The sequence below is a fragment of the Gorilla gorilla genome, chromosome 21, assembly GCF_029281585.2.
Source record: "Gorilla gorilla gorilla isolate KB3781 chromosome 21, NHGRI_mGorGor1-v2.1_pri, whole genome shotgun sequence".
Classification (NCBI taxonomy): Eukaryota; Metazoa; Chordata; class Mammalia; order Primates; family Hominidae; genus Gorilla; species Gorilla gorilla.
The window spans coordinates 30734278-30756487 of NC_073245.2; the positions used below are offsets into that span (position 1 = coordinate 30734278).

General features: G+C 43.0%; 1 long non-coding RNA gene across 1 annotated transcript; it reads left to right on the forward strand.

Moving 5' to 3' along the window:
• Positions 1-328: 328 nt before the first annotated feature.
• Positions 329-20080, forward strand: LOC129529163 (uncharacterized). The gene is made up of 3 exons (XR_008674604.2): positions 329-602; positions 13884-13922; positions 19914-20080. It is a non-coding gene; the product is annotated as an uncharacterized lncRNA (long non-coding RNA).
• The last annotated feature ends 2130 nt before the right edge of the window (positions 20081-22210 follow it).

The window sequence follows — 22210 nt, forward strand, 5'->3', positions numbered from 1 at the left end:
ACAGGAGATGAGTCTAAGGAGATCAGTGTTTTGGTTTTTTGGTTTGTTTTTTTTTTTTTTTTTTTTCATTTCAGGTGCCTGAGGCCACAAGCTGATACCCTCTGTGTTTCAACTACTTATTGCTATGTAACAAACTATCTCCAATCTTAGTGGCTGAAAAAAACATTTTGTTTATTTGCTCACAATCCTGCAATTTGCAAGGCTTGGCTGGGACAGTTCATCTCAGGTTTACATGGCTGATGTTTGACTGGGGCTGAAGAATGAACTTGCAAGATGGCCTCACTAACATGGCTGGCAAGCTGGTGTTGACTGTTGGCTTGAAGCTCAGCTGGGGCTGTTAACCAGTGGCCTCACTTCCTTTCTGCTTGGCCTCTCCACATGGCTAGATTGGACTTCTCACAGGGAGGCAGTCTCTGGATATTCAAACTTCTTACATGGTGGCTGGCTTCTTCTAAAATACAAAAATGAAAGCTGCCAGGCCTTTGTAAGGCTTAGAATTGAACTGGCACCCTGTCACTTCCTCCATGATCTATTGGTTAGAGAAGGTCACAGAACCAGCCCAGATTCAAGGAGCAGGGAACAATCCAAGGACATGAATATTGGTAAGTGTGGTTCATTGAGAACCATCATTATAAAAAATTAGCTCACTATCCTTCCCGCTTTCACCAAATATTGAGCTTCCACTGAAATTTTCAGGCCAGCAAATAATATGGTTAGTCGAACATTGTCCTAGGAGACACCTGAGCTTTTGACCTAGCCTGGTTATTAATTAGCTTTAGAGACTTGAAGCCATCTAAACCGTAAGTTTTCTGGCCTGGATGAATTTTCATGTAGCTTCTAGCTGTAAATGCAGAGTCCTAGATATCAGTTGGTCTTCAGTTCCTAGATGAAGCTTTAAAAAAAAGTAGGGGCATATGATTTTACTATATTGGATTAAACAAACCTCTGATTTTTCAGTGCCGTCAAGCTGTATGAAAGCTCAACTGTGTCTCTACTAAAAATACAAAAAACACTAGCCAGGTGTGGTGGCGCACACCTGTAATCCCAACTACTCAGGAGGCTGAGGCATGAGAATTGCTTGGACCTGGGGGCAGAGGCTGCAGTGAGTGGAGATCACACCACTGCACTCCAGCCTGGGCGAAAAAGTGAGACCCTGTCTTAAAAAAAAGAAGTTCATTTGGGGCTGGACACTAGGGCTCACACCTATAATCCCAGCACTTTGGGAGTCCAAGGCAGGAAGATCGCTAGAGGCCAGGAATTTGAGAACAGCCTGGGCTGCAGAGTGAGATCCTATGAGGCATGATTGTACCACTCCATTCCAGCCTTGATGACACAGCAAGACTCTGTCTCAAAAAACTTGAGTTATTTGAGATAACTCAAGTTATTACTAATTACTTGCAGCTGGCAGGGAGGTAGGAACATGGATGGAGTCTCCAGAACGGTTGGGAAGAGGGCATGTCCGCTCTCTGTGCCACTAAAACGCAGCCACAGAACTTCGTTGGCATACACCAACACACATTTATTCAGCTCATGAGTCTATGGGGTTCATCTGATCTGGGTTAGGCTTGGCTGGTCTTGACTGAGATCACTTATCTATCTAGGAGTTCAGTAGCTATTGGCTGATCTAGGGTGGCCTTAGCTGAGGGTAGTGATGCACACCTGTGGTCTCAGCTATGAAGGAGGCTGAGGTGAGAGGATCACTTGGGCTCAGGGCTCAGGAGTTGAGGCTGCAGTGAGCTATGATCATGCCACTGCATCATCCAGCCTGGGTGATGAAACAAGACTTTGTCTCCATAAAAAAAGAAGACCATTAATTAATCGATTAATCGATCTACCATAGAAAATATCTTGTAAAAACCAACTTTGAAAATGGACTTGTTGAGTGAGCTTTTTTTTTTTTTTCTTTAAACAGAGTTTTGCTCTGTTGCCCAGGCTGGAGTGCAGTGGCATGATCTCGGCTCACTGCAACCTCTGCCTCCTGGGTTCAAGCAATTCTCTTGCCTCAGCCTCCCAAATAGCTGGAATTACAGGTGTGTTCCACCATAACCGGCTAATTTTTGTATTTTAGTAGAGACAGGGCTTCACCATGTTGGCCAGGCTGATCTCAAACTCCTGACTCCACCCGCCTTGGCCTCCCAAAGTGCTGGGATTACAGGAGTGAATCACTGCACCTGGCCAGGCTGTTCTAATATCTCACAATTGCAGTTCATGCTGTCTGTGCCTAGCCCCAGGACACATATGCAGAGGGACGTGGGAGTGGGCTTGCTGAGTGGAAAACACCAAATCCACCATAGTGGTCACCTCCGATGGTGAGGAGGGCCATTAGTGGGTCCTTGAGAGAATGTAATTGTTTGATGGGTGTTGATTTCATCATTTCTGTCCTTCTTTGTATGTCCAAAATGCGTTGTTCATAATTTAAAAATGCCTGAATACACTCTGGCTTTGAATCGGCCCAGATACAACCCTTTTCTGGCTCTGCTTTACTGTTTTTACTTGTTAAGAGTTTTTCTCAAGCATGCTGGAGTGACTGATGCCTCCAAGAAGCACATACTAAAGAAATACAGAATTCGTTTTCTGCAAAGTTAGCAAAACCATCAATTTTTAAAAAGTGTTGTTTAATCTGTGGCCAACAGAAAGTTTTTCTCTGACTTTAGGTTTTTTTCTTTCTCCCCAGCTTTAAAAAAAATCCATTTTCAGAATAGTGACTTATATAAACAGTCCCCACCTCAGAGAATTCCAGGATATGCTTTATCCACTGGGCACTAAAACCAAGAAAACTGATCTGGGTCATTTCAGGCTTCCATCCTTTGTTATTTCAAGTCAATAAAAATAGTTGGGAGGAAGGTGACTCAGGATCTGGCTTGCTCTGTCTTCTTGATTAAAATAATGGCAGATTAATTTGGCTTATTTGATTCCTTTTTATCTCTTTATTATTCTTGCTGGAAATTAGATAAAATGACCATTATTCCTTTCTCACCTCCAATCAGTTGACTTAGAGCAAAAAAAATTATTTTCACCAGATTGATGTGATTGCACACAAGATTTCTGAATTAGATAGCCCTAGTTTTCCCTCACTTCCTCACCAAAAATTCCACCCATGAAGGTATATTTCAAAAATAGAAAGTGAACACAATGACCATGTGAGTTTCCATTAAGAAGAAAGAGGGCTATGATTCAGCGGTTGTGCAGGCACTGATTACCTAATCAAGGCCGTAACAACTGCTGCTATTTAGAGGTGATACCCTGAATCATAAAAAATTTTCTCTTTTGATGTTCCCTCTACTTTAGAAATCTCAGAGTGTTTTAAAATATATATGAGAACCTCAGGTACTTCTATCAATAGTAATCAACAGTCTGTCTTTACTCAGTAGAAATAATATGTAAAAAATACTAATAGCTAAAATTCATAAAGCCCATCATATGTGTGAATTACTGTTACTGTTTTCATGGATTTATATACACAAAGGCTCTGCTCCTCATGCAGAGATAAAGGCCATCAGAAGATCAAATAAGTTAGAAGAAGGAGGCAAAATACGTCCATATTCTTCCAGAAAAGAGAAAAGACAAAAATTATCAGCTGTTTTTGAGTGGCTTGGAATTAGAAACGATCCTGGTTCTTCTGCTTCAGAGCAAAACAATAAGAAAAGATAGGTGAGGAGCCACCAGCGTGGATGCTTTCAGAATCTAAATTCAAATGATACTTTTTCTCTAGCAAATCACCAGGTTCTGACATGACTGACTGTGATTCTTAGCAGAGGATCAAACCTTCTGCTATGAAACCCCAGTGAGAGGTGAAATCCCAGGGCAAAACCCCAGTGTGGGGCTACAAAAAGAAAATTGGTTCCCCTCCGGGAGGGCCAGGGTCTGGCTTTGAGCAAGGCAAGCCAGGCACCTAGGGCGCAAGATTTGAAGAGAAGTAGGTAACTCACTCTCATGGCTGTGCAAGGGCTGACCTGCAGAATTGTTCCAAGTCCGACTCTGAGTGCCAGCAAAGGGAAGTTTCCCTAAAGTATTAAACCTGGAGATCCCAGGGGTAGACTGAGCAGGGGTGGAGATGAAGCTGAGCCTGGGTCTGGAAAGTGCTTGGTGGTGGGGGCATCAGTACAAGGGCACTTCTGGCATCTCCCGTTCATCTCAAATGGGCCTGCATAGGGAAAGTTATTACAAAGTCCATTCTCAGCCAGGTGCGGCGGCTGATACCTGTAATTCTAGCACTTTGGGAGGCCAAGGCAGGAGGATTGCTCAAGCCCAGGAGTTTGAGACTAGCCTAGGCAACACAGCGAGACCTCATTTCTACAAAAAGTAAAAAAAGTAGCCAGACATGGTGATGCATGCCTGTAGTCCCAGCTCCTCAGGAGGCTGAGGTCATAGGATTGCTTGAACCCGGGAGGTCAAGGCTGCAGTGAGCTGTGTTGCACCACTGCACTCCAGCCTGGGCAACAGAGCAAGACCCTGTCTCAAAACAAAAAAAAAGCCTATTCTCAATAATCCAAGGGTAAAACAATGAGATAAAGCAATACCTTTATAAAGCAATACCTTTCATTGCAAGGAGGGAGTAAAATTGCTAGTGTGTATGTGGAGTAAAACAGAGTAACTCTATCAGTTAAGACTTTATAGGATTACAGTGGCTCATGCCTGTAATCCCAGTGCTTTGGGAGGCCAAGGCAGGCGGATCACCTGTGGTCAGGAGTTCAAGACCAGTCTGGCCAGCATGGCAAAATCCCGTCTCTACTAAAAAAATACAAAAAAATTATCTGGGCATGGTGGCGTGCACCTGCAATCCCAGCTACTCAGGAGGCCAAGGCAGGATATCACTTGAACCCAAGAGAAAGAGGTTTCAGTGAGCCGAGATTATGCCACTGTACTCCAGCCTGGGTGACAGACTGAGACTACATATCAGAAAAAATAAAAAAGACTTAAAAAAAAAATGTAACCCTGAAGAAGGCCAACTTAAGCTGCTGTAAGAGAGAAAAGGGAATGTATTAATTCATGCAACTGAGATGTCCAGGAATGGAGTTGGCTTTAGGGTGCAAGGCTGAGCTCCTACTGGGCCTTTCTGTAGCTGACTCACCCCTGGGCTCTTCCTATGGCAGGATGGCCAGACAGTTCAGGGGCTCAAACAAGAAAACTGGGTTGACCTTCACTGGGCCCCTGGCAATCACTGTGGCAGGTGATGGAGAAAGACCAAGACACTTGTGAGTGGGTAGGGGACAAGATGTCCCTAAAGGAGAATTGGGGACTGTCACAAAATACAGTGAATGACTGTGGTGGGGAGCAAAAAGCCGCAAAAGGCCTCTGCAATAGGAGAACAAATGACAGGTCAAATCCGGCTCTTCACAAACTACTTAAATGCCGCCATTGGCTGTACTGAATGCCAAGAAAACACATTTTCTGATACCGGCTACCTCCAAGTTGGTGGGCTGGGGAGATTTTTGTGTGAGAAATGTTTTTAATTGTATCTTCTTGCTGAAGCATCTAAAACCTGCCAGAGAGGAGTGACAAACATTCGGTTACCCTGCCTGCTGCTTCCTCTTTTACACAAATATATCATCACTTCATTTCAGGAAGGGCAAACACTTTTGTGTTAGAAAATTGCCTGATAAAAGGGCTTCCTCCATTCACTAACCTCTTGGCAGAATTGTGACCGCAGACCTATGGAAAGCATGCAGAGGAAGTGGCGTTTGAATGCCACCCTGCTTAAGGGTTTTCATGCACTCACAGAAAATCCCCAGACCAAAGCCCTAAGTCATCTCTACTTACCCAGAGACACAAACAGGCCTTTCCACTCTCCTTAATGCTAATGCTTTGGAAACACTGAAGCTTCCTGAAACACTTTTTGATCATTCACTTTCCAAAATCTGAATCAACACTTCTAAGGAAACAAAGGGCATCTGCGGGTTCTTTTTGGCTTTGGACAAAGTGCAACTTCAGCTACTAGTTTCAAAAAGAAAAGTTCTAGTGCTTTTTGCCTGAAATATGTAACTAAATGGTTGTTAAACCTACAGTAACTTATTAGAAAAATAGAAGTAAACCATTTATAGCAAAATAAATTCTGGAGATGGTAAGGAATGAAATGTAAAAACAAATCTTTTTTTAAAACTAGAAATACATGTGGGCAACTTTGTTTAAAAGCACAGTAAGTTACAGTCTGACGACAAATGAGAAAAATATTTGCAATAGATGTGATAGACCACATGTGTCTATTTCTAGTGTATATCGACCTTAAACATCTTGATAAGAAAATCACCAAATTTCTAATAGAAAAATGGGCAAAGGTTTTAGTGATCTATTGTACTACATGGTGACCACAGTTAAAAAAAGTATAGTTTAAAATTGCTAAAAGAATAGATTTTTAATGACCTCTCCATGCACAAAAAAATGCTAAGTTGTTGAGGTAATGGATATATTAATTAGCTTGAGTGAATCTTTCCAACAATGTACACGTAGATCAAAACATCACACGTACCCCAAAATTTACACACTTTTTCGTCAATTAAAAATAGATAAATAAATAATTTTAAAATAGGCAAAGGATATAAACAAAAAAAACTGATGGAAGAAATTCAGAATAAATCTAACCAGCAATGAATTACAAATTAAACAAAATTGGGATACTATTTTTTCCCATCAAATTAGCAAAGGGCTTTAAAATTAATAGTTGAATGAGATGCTGATATAATACTAATCCAAATATAAATTGGAACAGCCTTTCTAATAAGAAATTCAAATAAATCTGTATCCATTGTCCCTATAATTTTCTATGTAGGAACTATCCTAAGGAAGTATTTTTAAATTTTTTAAAATTTGAAAAAATTGAAATATATGCATATTTCATCGCATTATTTATATGCAGATATCACAGCACTGCTTAATGATATCAAAAATTATAACTAACTTAAGTGTGTAATAAGAAAATAAGATTATAGAATATTCATTCTTTGGAATATCATGCATGCAGCCACTAAAATTATTTATGACTCTATCAAGACAAGGGAAATGTTAATATCATAATATTAGATTTAAAAAGAAAGAAGAGAAATTTGTATGTACAATATGATACAGATTTTATAACTTTATCAGCACATGAATGCATCTATAATTCTACATAATGCAGAGGAAAGAAAACACAACCCCAAAATATATACCTGGATTTTATGCAGGCAATGATTTTTATTTATTTTCAAGGCTGTGGAATCACTACATGAGCATGTATTACTTTTGATAACTAGGAAAAAAATCATTTAAGATAAAACATATGAGAACTTAAATAGAATTCTCTTTTAAAAAACAAAATAAGTATAAGGGTAAAGCTTGGTAACTTACTACCGTCCTAGATCTTTGAGTTCTTTGTTAAAATATCTTCCTTTTCAAGCCTGTACAGGTCCATAAAGAAAATGAAACTTTCAATCAGCTTAATAGAGAAGTTAGGTGGACACTAAGATTCATATTAACACCTGCTGACAGGAGGTGTCATGACTAACTTCCAACAGGGTAATTAGTGTCTCCACCTCTTTAATAAGTGCCCCTGTAGTATATGCTGATCAAGCATAACCAGATCATCCTAAACTACAGGAGCACCATATGGTTATGCCGCATTCACTCTTTTTCTAGGGGAGTTAAGGAGTTCACCGGCACTAAGGCTGTCCGGGGTAGCTCTTTAGTTCTCCCTCAAGTGGGTTTACTACCATGAGCGCCTATCAAGGATCTAAGCTGTGTGTCCCTATGACAGCTTAGCTAGGCTGGACCAGGGTCATAGAGAGAATCAAACTCTTGTTTCTAAAATTTAGGGAGTGGGGAGGTAGGCAAGATCAAATGCCGTGGCCTGTCCCCAAAGGGCTATGAAATATGAGAGAAAACGTGGGATTAGAAGTGGCCCATTCCATCAGAGACAGAGAGAGCCTAAGGTGTTTGTTTATGTGCAATTGGACGACCCCCCTTTTCCCAGTGTGTCTTATTTGGGATTCTCCCCAAAGACAGACCCTGAGAGAGATTCAGATGCAAGTAATTGATTTGGAAGATGATTGCAGGAAGCACAATGAGGAATGGGAAAGTGACCAGGGAAGCCCTACATAAGATGTGTCAGTGAGCAGGTTGTCCCGTGGGCAACAGGAGCTCTATCCCATTGGAGACCCTCAAGGAACTGTGTGGAACACAACTCATTATTGCCCTCCTGAGGGGCAGGGAAGCTGGGATATTTATCCACCAATTCCTTCCCTCAGTGGCTGAAGTTTGTGCCCTGTGCATTAAATCCAACTTCCTGGCACTTACAAACTGCCCCATGCTGGGTAATCACCTTCCATGCCAGAAAATGCCCTTGGGCACAAAGATGCCGGAAGCTATTTCAGGAAGCTGTGGGTGGCACTGTAGGGGACTGTCTGCAGTGGATGCTGGGGGAGACATGTAGCATCTGTTACTTCAGGCTACTTGAGAGTGCTTCCCCTGCGACCTGCCCCCCTGGTTTTCTCCCTCGGGTACATCATGTATTATGTGCTCTTGGAGAGTGATTCTGTAGCTTTATTAATCCACCCATTGACTAACCCATTCAACTATTTTGATTGAGAAGGATGAGAGAGGTATGAGAAGGAAAAAATAATGCAGGGTCCTATCTGAAAGTGTTAGAGAATCAGAAAGCGAGCGAGACTTCAAGATGTTACCATGTGAATAGTTTGAAAATCTGCTTTCATATAGCAAATTGAAATGAAGAGACTGATCATGTAGAGAATAGACAAACAGAAATGTATCAGAAATGCAACAGAATTTAAGTTATGCAAATCCACTTATATCAAATAATGTCTTAAATGTATAGGGAGATGGTATTTAGTGAAAGAGTCAGCTTATTTGTTTCTATTTTTATTGTTCTTGAGACAGGGTCTCACTCTGTCCCCAGGCAGGAGTGTAGTGGCATAATCATGGCTCACTGTAGCCTCAACCTCCCAGGCTCAAGTGATCCTCCTATCTCAGCCTCCCAAGTAGCTAGAATCACAGGCGTGTGCCACTACACCTGGTTAATTTTTTATTTTTATTTTTTGTAGAGATGGGGTCTTGCTATGCTGCCCAGGCTGGTCTTGAATTCCCGGGCTGAAGCACTCCCCCTTACCTCTGCCTCCCAAAGTGCTGGGATTCCAGGTGTGAGCCACTGCACCCGGCTTTCCCATGGATGTTTCTGGTCTAGAACAATTATTATGTGTCTTGCCAAATGATAGTTTTCCAATTGCATCATTCCTTCTACATTTATTAATTGGGATTCTGTTGCCTTCCCTCTCCCGTTTATTTATTTATTCAATTATTTATTTGTATCAGTATGGACTCAGGAATTTATTTTATTTTATGGGTTTTGATCCATCGTCATCATTATTTATGTTGTCACTCAAAATGTTCCACACCAAAGAGCCAGGTTTTGTCTTTTTTTTGTTGTTGTTTTTTTGTAAGAGGCAGGATCTCTCTATGTTGCCCAGGCTGGAGTGCAGTGGCTCTTCACAGATGCAATCCCACTCCTGATCAGCACATGAGTTTTTACCTGTTCCATATCTGACCTGGGCCAGTTTACCCCTCCTTAGGCAACCTGATGGTCCCACACTCCCAGGAGGTCACCATGTCGATGCCACACTTAGTGCAGACACCCGATCAACATATTGCACTATAGCCCAGAATTCCTGGGCTCAAGCGATCCTCCTGTCTCAGCCTCTCGAGTAGCTGGGACTATAGGTACGCACCAGTGCACTTGGCAGAGTTAGGTTTTAAAAGTGTATTTGCCACAAAGCCTTCTTATTAGGCCCTAGAAGCTGTGTGCTTTCCTGGCCCTTTTCCTACAAAGGCTCCACCCTGAAGCCAGTAATCCAATTAAGAAACCGGCAAATGAAAAACCTTACAACTACTGGATCTTCTGTCTGTCTGTCTGTCTATTTATGTGTTGTGTGTGTGATATTTATATATAAAAGAGCTGTGACTAATTGGCTTAGAAAAAATAAGCGCTTATATCATATTTTGTCAGAAAAATAGGAACTTTTTTTAATGCCTCTTATTCACATGACTTTAGTAACCTGGAAATAAAGACAGTTTTAAAGATTATTGGTAAAATTAAAATGTCTTCAAAATGTAGACATTTGGCCTAAATTAAAGTCAAATATCAGATTTGCCTCATCTCTCAACTTATACAAAAATCAACTCAAGATGGAGCAAAGACTTAAATCTAAGACCTGAAACCATAAAAATTCTAGAAGATAACATCAGAAAAACCCTTCTAGACATTGGCTTAGGCAAAGACTTCATGACCAAGAACCCAAAAGACAATGCAACAAAAACAAAGATAAATAGATGGGACTCAATTAAACTAAAAAGCTTCTGCACAGCAAAAGAAATAATCAGCAGAGTTAACAGACAACCCACAGAGTGGGAGGAAATCTTCACAATCTATACATCCAACAAAGGACTAATGCCCAGAATCTACAAAGAACTCAAACAAATCAGCAAGAAAAAAACAAACAATCCCATCCAAATGTGGGCTAAGTATATGAATAGACAATTCTCAAAAGAAGATACAAATGGCCAACAAGCATATGGAAAAATGCTCAACATCACTAATGATCAGGAATATGCAAATCCAAACCACAATGTGACACCACCTTACTCTTGCAAGAATGGCCATAATCAAAAAATTAAAAAAAAAAATAGATGTTGGTGTAGACTTGGTGAAAAGGGCGCACTTTTACACTGTTGGTGGGAATGTAATAAACTAGTACAACCACTGTGAAAAACACTGTGGAGTTTCCTTGAAGAACTAAAATTAGAACTACCATTTGATCCAGCAATTCCACTCCTGGGTATCTACCCAGAGGAAAAGAAGTCATTATATGAGAAAGATACTTGCACACTCATGTTTATAGCAGCACAATTTGCAATTGCAAAAATGTGGAACCAGCCCAAATGCCCATCAATCAACAAATGAATAAAGAAAATACTACTTGGCCATAAAAACGAAGGAAATAATGCAATCTGGATGGAATTGGAGACTATTATTCTAAGTGAAGTAGCTCAGGAATGGAGAAATCAAACATCGTATGTTCTCTTTCATAAGTGGGAGCTAAGCTATGAGGACGCAAAGGCATAAGAGTGATACAATGGACTTTGGAGACACAGGGTAAAGGGTGGGAGGGGGGTGAAGGATAAAAGACTACACATTGGGTACAGTGTACACTGCTCGGGTGATGGGTGCACCAAAATCTCAGAAATCACCTCTAAAGAACTTATTCATGTAACCAAACACCACCTGCTCCCCAAAAACTTATTGAACTTTTTTAAAAGTATATTTGCCACAAAAAAGCTGTGTGACATATTTCCAAGTTTCCTGTGGTTTACACAAAGAAGCAAGTCTCTTGAAACATTGACATAAAATGGCACTAGGATTGTCCTGGCAGTGTAAGTTATCAGACAGAACAATTATATGCTTTCAAATCCAAGAGCAAGATTTGGCAGGAATAAGTTAAAAGTTATATATGAACTCTTTTTTGTTTGTATAATTCCCTCTGTGCTTCTCCTGCCTTTGACAGTGAAGCTCCGGCCCAGTCAGAGCATTGGCTTAGCAGAAGTCATAAACAGTTCCCAAGCTGCTACTTAGTGTACAGGGCTTTGGGGTATTGAGAAGTGATTGTGGTATGGAACCTAGCGTGACCTGGATTGGGAGAGGGAATTTTATGTGCAGTGTCCTCCCGGGAAGACAACAGTTAAGTGTAGCATGTTACACTGTGTTGGATGAAACCCAAATCCAGTCTGTGGTTTGACAGTTTCAGAGTAACCTACAATGTGTGGCGATATGCTGAAATTACTTTTCAGGACAGAAAGCTGGCCTGAGAAAGAGACTCTGGGCTCCAAACTGCTTGTCACAGGAAAATAATAAATTTGGACAACATGCAAAGTTCAGATCACCTGGGTATGATATAGGGGACAGGGCAGGACCAGGAAGATCACATTCAGAGTGCCTTCGACAATGGGCTCCAGAATCACAAAGCCTGGATCTGAATCTCGAGCTTTGCCACTTATGAACTTGGGCAGATACTGAAACCCTCTGAGTTCAGCTGCCTTATCTTTTACATGGGCATTTTACATGGTGAGGAAAAGAGAAGCTATATTATGCTGGTATTTCTCCACTTGCTTTCCCTGAATCCACTTTCTGCCTTTCTCTGTCCTGTTCTGTGCCCAGGAGACTGACCTCTCCTGTCAGAATCCCCCAGGCTCCCCTACCTGCCAGTTGGGTGTGGCCAATAGGAGCTGCTCCAGTGAGATTGGAAGGTGGCACAAAAGCGAGGTCAGAGACATGGATGCCTTTCTCCCTCCCAGCTCTATCTGTGCACAACACCTTCCAGCCCAGCCTCTGCATGTAGCTGTGTTCCTTTACAGCCGTGTTCTTGGCAAATGGCTCCTCTTCTCTGACTCCAGCTCTCACTAGACTATCTCTTCCCTTGCTCCTTCAGGCTGTTGCTATTTCCTGGGAGCTTCACCGTCCCTTAGCCCTACCCTCATGTCTGTGAATGTCCTTCACCGGCCTCTTTGAGTGCCACTTGTTACCTGCTGTGGAGGCTGACATACGCAGCACAGAGCTGCTGGGAGAATTAAATCAATGTTCCTCTGAAGCACTTGGCATGTGACCCAGAACTTCAGAGGTGCTTTGGAAATGTGAGTTGTGAGTGCTGTTATCAAAGCATCTCCCATTGTCCTTGGAGGCCTCACTGGTGGGTGACAAATGCAGGGTGGATTTAGAAGGAAGCGAGTGAGGGTGATGATCTTGGAGCGTCCTCGTATAAATGGGACCAAAGCACAGGATCTCAAAAGCCTGTGGGATTAGAGGCAACATTGTAGGAGCTCAATCCCGGCACTCTGGGCACTGTGTCAAAACAATTAGTGCAAATACAGTTTGGCATGGACCGGGGAGACTTAAAGGTGACAGGGCACAATGCATAACTTGATTTATGAAGAAAAGCCCAACCAAGATGTTTAGAATTAAAAATTCACCTTCTAATGCGTACCTTAGCATCATGTTGTTTTTATTCTTACCCTGGGACAGTGGAAAATCCAGCAGAAACCACCAAGTAGAGGCTTCTGTTCTCTAAAATACACAAACACTTTTAGTAATCCCTTGCTAGATCAACTTAGTTTTCCAGAACCACTTTTTGGGAGATGATCTTATGGCTGTGGTAACAATGGGCACATGGAAATAAGATGTGTGAAACGGCCAGCCCTCAGAAAGCCTTAGTGTATACTGGGCAACAGAAAACAAATCCACATCAGTCACCTGCTGCCATATTTTTTCAACACTTGGTATGGAATGTGCATATATTTGCAGTGTGATTGCCATGTAAGATATGATAGGACTGAAACCAAATCACTGGTACAAGTTGTAGGGTCTGAAGTATCATTCAGATTCACTAGTTTTAAAAGGAGTCTGGGCGTGGTGGCTCACGTCTGTAATCCTAGCACTTTGGGAGGCCGAGGTGGGTGGATCACTTGACACCAGGAGCTTGTGACCAGCCTGGGCAACATGGCGAAACCCCATCTCCACTAAAAATACAAAATTAGGTGGGTGTGGTGGCAGGCGCCTGTAATCCCAGCTACTTGGGAGACTGAGGCAGGAGAATCGCCTGAACCTGGGAGGCGGAGGTTGCAGTGAGCTGAGATTGCACCACTGCACTCCAACCTGGGTGACAGGGCGAGACTCCATCTCAAAAAAAAAAAGGAGAAATTTAGCATTCATTAACCTTGTCTTGGATGTTGTAGGGGGGTGGGGGCGGGAAATGCACTCAAGAGACCCTCTCTGAAGACCTGGTTGACTTGGTTGGGAGTGGGGGCATGATGACTGAAGCTCTCTTTTCTGCCTTGTCCTTGTTTCTCAGCTGTATTTCCGGGACTGGAGCAAGAATCAGTGTTGAGAGGTAAGGGGAGAAGTTCCGTAAAGATAGATTCAGCATCTCAGAGATTTCAAAGGAAGGTCACCTGTTTGTTTGCCAAGGTAGGGGGAAAGTAGGACTGCACAAGGGTTCTACTGAAAAAAAAATTATTTAAATAAAGGTGAAAAATTACCACCCACTCACTCTGCTTACCTTGTGTCAAGCAGGAAACTAGGTTCATGGCAGATGACAAACACCGTTTTCTGAGTCAGTATTCTGTAATATTCTTTTATTTTTAAATTAAAATCATGAATAGTCATGAATGAAGGGACTTGATTTTAGGCCTTTGAGGGGAGAAAAACAGTCAACCATATGTCTGAGTTTTAAAAATTGTAACATCAAAGGTTTTGAAGAAAGTTTCAGAGAGAGAAAGAGAGAAAATATAGATAGAAAACAGTTTCCTGAGTAGATGTGCATTTTAATTTTGGCTTCTGGCTCAGTCTCTTTGCAGTTATAGGATTAGGATTTGGGGCAAATTCTTTCTCTTCGCCCAAGTTTCCTGAAATGCACCATGGGGACAATGATAAAGGCTCGCTCTGGGTGCAGGAAGAATGCCTAATGTGGCTCGGCATATAGAAAGGGCTCAATGCATAATCCCGACTATCAGTGTTCTTGTTGCTGCTATGGTTACAGTCTCCTCCCCCCATGTTAACTGCAGACCCTCTGGCCCTCACATTTTGAGCATCACCACGCTGCCAGTAAACGAAATGGCCTGAAACCCTGTTCTCCGATATTGTTCAGGACATAGTAGCCTGTACTCACTGCCTGTTTACTCAAGCGAAAGGGCTCAGACTGCTTCCTCTAATGGTTGCAGAGAAGGGCTGAAGCTTTGTCAGCTGAGCCTTTGAGATCTGGCTGGCTGTGAATGAATAATTAAACTCCTGCCAATGCAAAGGTACTGTATAAATTCCTTAAAGCGGCCTCCTGTTTTCTCTGTCATGCTCCTGGCTCACCCCCATCATCCGATGTGTTGTTATTTAGCCAGAAGCCTGAGTTTCAAGGCTCAAACACCACCCTTTCCCTTGTCAGCTGTTTCTCAATAGTAGTTGTGTGTTAGCTTTGCCAGGGAGGCCCTGGCCACCACAGACCCGGCTGAGAGGGGCTGGATAGGGGCCCACTCGAGCTAAGTGCAGCCAGTTCCTGTCTTAGCAGATTGCAGGAAGAGCCACTCCAGCAGAACACAAAACAGAGGAGACAGCAAGGGCCTTTTCTGCATATTGATACCCTCATGGAAGGAGGGAAGGAGAGCCACAGTCCTGTGGAAAACTTGGCCTGTTTGTATAACATCCTGCTACTGGAGGGCCAGAATTCCTGGGTGGAGAGGTACTTTAAAACAAACAAAGAGCCACTCCTGAAAGTGTGCTAGGATTGAACAGAGGCCAAGTCAAATCCCAGCGTGTTCAGAAGACATTAAGTGTGTTTCCTGTCTCTACCCATCAGCGGTGCCATAAAATATTTCTCCAGGATTTTTGAATCCTAGGATGACTGGTTCTCAGCACAGATTCCCAAAGCTCAGCCTCATAGGCTGTTCAAGTGGAATCACACACAACATAGCTCAGCTGTGCAGAGAAAAGAGCGCCCCTTTTATTGTTTGACCTTGATCCTGAGCCTCCTCCCACCTGTGAGCAAGAGGAAACAAGTACCTTCTAAATCTGCCATCTAGTCATTTAATCATCCTATGAGGCAATGCTCAGTCTTTAAGATTTTTGTGTGTTCTGTATCTTTCCAAGAATGTTTTGCAAGATGGCTTTTGGCTGGATGGGAGGAGATCAATGGCTTATATGGCAGAGAAGAAAATATGGGGTCTGCCATGGCTTGGACATTTGACCCCTCCAAACCTCATGTTGAAATTTGATCCCCAGTGTTGGATGTGGAGCCTAATGGGAGATGTTTGGGTCATGGGGGTGGATCTCTCATGAGCAGCTTGGTGTCCTCTTTGAGGTAATGAGTAAATTTTTGCTCTTTTAGTTCCCATAAGAGCTGGTTCTTAACAAGAACCTGGCACCACCTCTCTCTCTTGCTCCCTCTTTCCTCATGTGATCTCCACACACACTGGCTCCTCTTCCCCTTCCTCCACGATTGGAAGCCTCCTGAAGCCCTTACAAGATGCTGATGCCAGCACAATGCTTCTTTTCCAGCCTGTAGAACTGTGAGCCAAATAAACCCCTTTTTTCTTTATAAATTACCCAGGCTCAGCTATTCCTTTATAGCAACACAAATGGACTAAGACAGGATCCTTGGAGATGGTGTCCTTCAGCTCCCTCTTGGGGCGATGGCCCTTATGCCTCTGATTCCTAGCTACCTTGCTGGCCTTTTGGCCAACAGTCTGTGGCTAGAGAACTCATGGTCTGTCTCATGCCCACAGGGATTGGTAGCTGACCTCCCGTGACTGACCAGCCTCTCATTAGCTCTGCCTGACTGCAGACCCTCCAGCCCTGACAAGTCCTCCAGCAGCTCGTTGGCCTGAGCACCCACTCCTGCCTCTGCTAAGATATCACCCCTTCCCACTTAGCAGGCCCCAAGGCAGTCCTTGACTCAGAGCCGGAGAGGCAGAGGACCCATGAGGAGCCTGGGAAAACTATACCTCAGGGCTTCCCCTCCCTAGCCACAGTGATGCAGCTGAGACCCTAGCACAAGTATGTGAGTGCAAGTAGTTTATTTGGCAGGTGATGCTGGAAAATGTGGTAGGGAATGAAGAAGTGAACAGGGAAAGGAGATGCCATTAGAGCTTACATTATCAAGCAAATTGCTACTGTGAGCACCTGAAACTTAATGCCATCCCCACTCCTCCTGGGAGGACTCTGGGAAACCATATAGAACATGTCTCAGAATTGTGGGCATGTTAATAACTCGTAAAGTTAACTATGAAGGTTAAATGGAATTTGCATGCAAAGCAATTAGCATACAACCTAGCACATAAGGGCTCAGGAATCATATGCTGTTCCTTGTTCCCCACAAAACCTCCTGCCCCCCAAACTCCTTCTTGCCAGTTCTTTCCATGGCTTCTTTGGTTCTTAATTTTTCTTAGATTTTCTCTTATGGCTTTAACCACTTCTTTTTGTCTTTCACCCATTTTTATTTTTACTCTCTGAACTGAAGGCAGGTATCCCCCAAGGTCCAGCCTTAAGCTTTTGGCTTTTCCCCTGCTAAGTGAATTCTTCCACATACAGAGTTAATAGAAAAAAAATACTCAAGACTCTTTGAACGCAAATCCACAGAAGTACCCTTGGGATATATGTTCCATCCCACCCCCAGGCAGGGGACAGACACTGTCCATGTTAAGATAAAACTTTGTCATATGAAACGTTTTAGAAAGTGTAGTAGAAACAGATGGGTGAACATTTATAAGTTTGGTAATATGAAAGGTTGTAGGCACTGGGGTAGGTGAGTAGTCTCATACCATTTCAGTGGTGCGTGCCTGTAGTCCAGCTACTCAGGAGGCTGAGGTCAGAGGACTGCTTAAGACAAGGAGTTTGAGGATGCAGTGAGCTGTGATTGTGCCACTGTCAGCCTGAGCAACATAGCAAGAACTGACGAGAGAGAGAGGAGAGAAAACAGATAGAAAAATGCTGATACCAGCTAAGGAGAAAAGCAGGGAGCCTTCTACTTGATTAAAAGCTTGAGGTTGATGGAGGTTTTTTAGATGCTAGCTGCTAATTGAGAGAAGTGGAACTGAGAGAGGTGACTCCAAATTCCACTACACAGGAAAAAAAGATAAACTGGGAGCAGTATCTATGTCCAAGTCAGAAAAAGAGGAAAGAGGAGGAGAGGAGGGCCTCATTCCTCCTGAGACAACCTTGTGGGAATGGGAAAGGAGCAGGAGCATGACCCAGTCTGAACGGCCACTTCAGGGCTCAGGGTCTAGCTGGTTACCAAAAGAGGTGTGCCTAAGGGATTCTTGAGGCTTTCAACTATCTCTCCAGCTAGGCCAGATGTCTGGGATCCACAGCTTCAAATTCATTTGAAGCTGAATGTTGTGAATCATACTGGGAAGATACCTGGGAAATGTAACCATGCTTTCTCAGACCTAATGACCAGCACTGTTCATGCTAAGTGGTGGAGATCAAGCATACATTAGGGAGCTTACTAGAGAACTCAGAAGAATAAGGGCAACAGGCGGATCTCAGGGCTCCCTGTACCATTCCTATGTGACGTGCCTTCCTATCCTTCCATTTTACTCTTAAGATAGCAAAAAGCAAACACAAGGTGGTCTGGGGACAGAGACAGGCACCACATCTGCACTGGCACAGGACCTCAACTCTGAACGAGGAACTTACACTTTGATGTTGCCTTGCCGAACTTCTCACCCCACCTCTAGGCCCTTTCAGATGTTCCTACCAGAGTGCTCTGTGTCACCTTAGACTCAGTCTATGTGATATTCAGCTTCTTTCCCAAGCCAGCCTTTCCTCACCATATCAATCTTTCTGTTGTTTGCTCCACAATTTGTCAAAATTCAGATGAGTCACTTCTACCCTAGCCTTTCTCTTTTTCTTCTCAATTGAAACTTTCATTAAAGCCTGTCTCTTCTGCCTTTGAATTTTTCTCTGAGTCATTCTTTCTTCACATTAGCATCCAGCAGCTTAGATGAGGAAGCCCGTACTGTTTAAGAGACCTTTCCTCCCCTCCAGTCTTACCCTGTCCATTGCTTTCTGCATTCTGCTGTCCATCATCCCAGCCCCTCCCTTCCCCAGAGCCTACAGCAACTTCCCACTGGCCAACTTTAGTTGAATTTCCCATATTGGATAAATCACTGCTCCATAGATTTTTTCCCTTCAAATGGTCTCATATTCATCTTTTCCACTGTAGTCCCCTTTAATCCCAGCACTCATCACCTGTGCACGCAGTTACCATTGGCCTCCTTGGTTTCAATTTCTCCACTCTACCCTACATTCCACTCCTGCACGAATCTTGTTTAAACATCATTTCACCAAGCCACACCTCAGCTCAAGAGTGCACAGTGGCTTACAGCTTCATATCACATCAAATCTAAACTGATTGATTGTTATCACCTGGCCCTGAAACCTAATTTTCCCAGCCATCCTCACCTTTTCTCTCGTCCAAGCTGAGTTTCCCTCAACCCTCTCTGTTCTGCAAGCATCCTGTTCTTAGTCCTAGTTGTATGGCATTGCTTAGCCCTCTGCTCAGTCAAAGACATTTAACTTCTTAAGATCTATGGGATCTTTTATGACTATCTGTCCACTCCCATCCATGCTCTATCAAGGTTAAAACTAGGGCGTTGGGAGAAACAGGTCAGATTTGATGTGGGCAGGCTGCGACTAGGAGTCCATGAAGCTCCACAGAGGAAATTGGACATCAGGGTCCTAAACACAGGCCTGAGAAAGAATCCACTATACCAAGGATGTCCCGTGGGGCTCAGAGTGCAGGAGATAAGACCTGCCTGGGAAGCAAGACCATGGCAAAAGGCTTTCAGTTCTAGGAGAGATGCAGGCATCTTGAGTTTGAAAGATGTTCAGAAGTTAGAAGTTCAGTTTATACAACGGAAGGCCAGATAGAAAGAAGACAAAGGCAGGAGACTGTAGCAGAACCAGGAGAATGACCTGGCAGGCTGACCAGTGACCTGGGCAGGCTGACCAATGCAAAGGTCTTGCCTTTGCCATGCATGTTTGTGCATTTACTCGAGCTCTATGGGTAGATAGTCTCCAAAGACCGCCATTCTAAGTTCCTGCTTTCACCTTTATGTCTGTCACTCTGCCATAGAAAGGTGGCATTTATTTATCCTCTCCTAGCATCTGGGCTAGCGATATGACTGTTTTGTCCAATGGAATATGATAGAAAATGATGATCTGGAACTTCTGAGCCCAAGCCTTAAAAGGCCTGGACACTTCTGCTTCTGAAACTGACCCACTTGTCCCATAGAATTGATGTTTATGGTTTCTCTTGAACAAACAAAAATTAGCCCTCCCAGTCTTAAAATTTGAGAAAGTTACATTTGTCTTATCTGAGTTCCTTTTCCAGAAAACCAACCACCAGGACTCCCAGATAGTATCAAGAAACTGAAACTCACCAGATCACTGCCTCTGGACCATGAGATGTCAGATCCCTCACCTGTCATGATTGCCTAACTGACCACCTGCTTCCTGTTGACCATCTCCTCTTCCCTACCCTCCTTAGTTCTTGTTTTCCCATACATTGTTACATTTCTTCCTTGCTCTGTAAACCTCTAATTACAGTCAGTTGGGGAGATGGATGTGGGACTGATCTCCCATCTCCTTGGCTGCAGCACCCGATTAAAGCCTTCTTTCCTGGCAATACTCATTGTCTCAGTGATTGGCTTTCTGTGTGGTGAGCAGCAGGACGTAGGCCAAACCCCTGGTATTTCAGTAACATTTCCTTCTTGGAACACAGTCCCATATTGTAAGGAACCCAACCCACATGGAGAGGCCAGGTGGAAGAGAGTGGAGGCACTCAGTCTATGGTCCCAGCTTAGTTCCCAACTAACAGCCAGCATCAACCACCAGCCATGTAAGTTCTCCACTGTGGACATTCAGCTCAGCCAAGGCCCCACCCAGTTGACTAGAGTCCCACCTGACATCACATGCCAAAGAGCCACCCAGGTGAGCCAAGTCAGCCTATACAGTTAGAAAGAAAATAAAATGATTGTTGTTTCTAAGATGCTAAGTTTTGAGGTGGTTTGTTTTTGTGCAATATATGATTGAAATAGACCTTCAATAAATGTCTTGGCTTCTAGGGAAGACTTTTTTTGTCATCATTTATGACCTAATATGTTAGGAATCCAGAAGGCAGGATATCTGATATGCTCTCATGGGGCACTCATCCCTCGAGGATTTGGGTTGATACTGATAATTCTCTTTTCTGCTAAGTGCAACACAGATGAGCTCACCTATCTACTGGTTTTGGTTACTTTCCATTTAGCACTTTATTTTAAGTTACCAAAGTTCCCTATTTTATGGGCAAACCTCATAATAAGCCCACATTTGTATATTTTTCTCTCCTATCACTTAATGCAAAGTAGAAGTGCAACACGTATTGCTGAATTCAACATTCATTTCCAAATATTCCTGCATGCATGTGGGACTGTCTTAAATATAGCTCATGTGACCAAACGATAACATCCATTGTCATTCAGCCTTACGTGGAACATGTTAACTATTTAGAACTTCCTTGGAAAATAAAAAAACCACAAACACAGACTCAAAGTGTTAAAAATGTGCGAAGATAAATTTGAAAGAAAACAAGATCTTCTTAAGAATTTTTTTTTTTTAACTTAAAAAAATTTAATTTTGGCCAGGTTTGGTGGCTCACACCTGTAATCCCAGCACTTTGGGAGGCTGAGGTGGGCGGATCACTTGAGGCCAGAAGTTTGAGACCAGTCTGGCCAACATGGTGGAACCCTGGCTCTATCAAGAATACAAAAAAAGCTGGGCATGGTGGCACCCTCCTGTAGTCCCAGCTGCTCAGGAGGCTGAGGCACAAGAATCACTTGAACCTGGGAGGTGGAGGTTGCGGTGAGCCGAGATCGCACCACTGCACTCCAGCCCAGGTGACAGAGTGAGACTCTGTCTCAAAAAAAAAAAATAATAATAATAATTAAATCTTGTAGAGATGGGCACTGTGTTGCTCAGGCTGGTCTCAAACTCATGGCCTCAGGTGATCCTCTTACCTCTGTCTCCCAAAGCACTGGGATTACAGGCATGAGGTGCCCGACCTGTCCAGGCTAGGTTATTTTTATTTACAGAGATTCAGAGGAGTGAAAATGAATAACAGCAAGTAACTATGAGTCAAAATCTGGTCCAGGAAGGAAAGGAACCTTGATTTATTTCTAATGCCAACATACATATTAATAAAAGCTTCAAACATCAAATGTGTTTTTCAGTGTTGTATGTGTTTCCTGTGCTCATGTGCCCGAGAGGGGGTTCAACTTTGAAATGAAGCCACATGCAACACAAACGAGGTCATTGAGATGCCACAGATTTGCCTGAGGGCATTTAAATGCCTTCAAATGTTGTCTTTCTGGAATCAAAATATAGTTAGAAGGTTATTATGTTGTCAACATGGGAGTGTTAGAATTTTTGGCTTATGGAGACTTCATATGGAAGCTGGGCAGGATAAGGATTGAGACATAAGGAGCGATGATCAACAGAATCTAAACGCACTGCAACCATTCATGAGGTAAGAGACCAGCAGTTTCTGTTACAATAAAAATCAGCATACTCTTGAACTTACGAATCAGAATTAGGGATGACTGAACCTGTTTGGTCAAAGAACATGCCATTCTTTAAGCCAAAACCTAA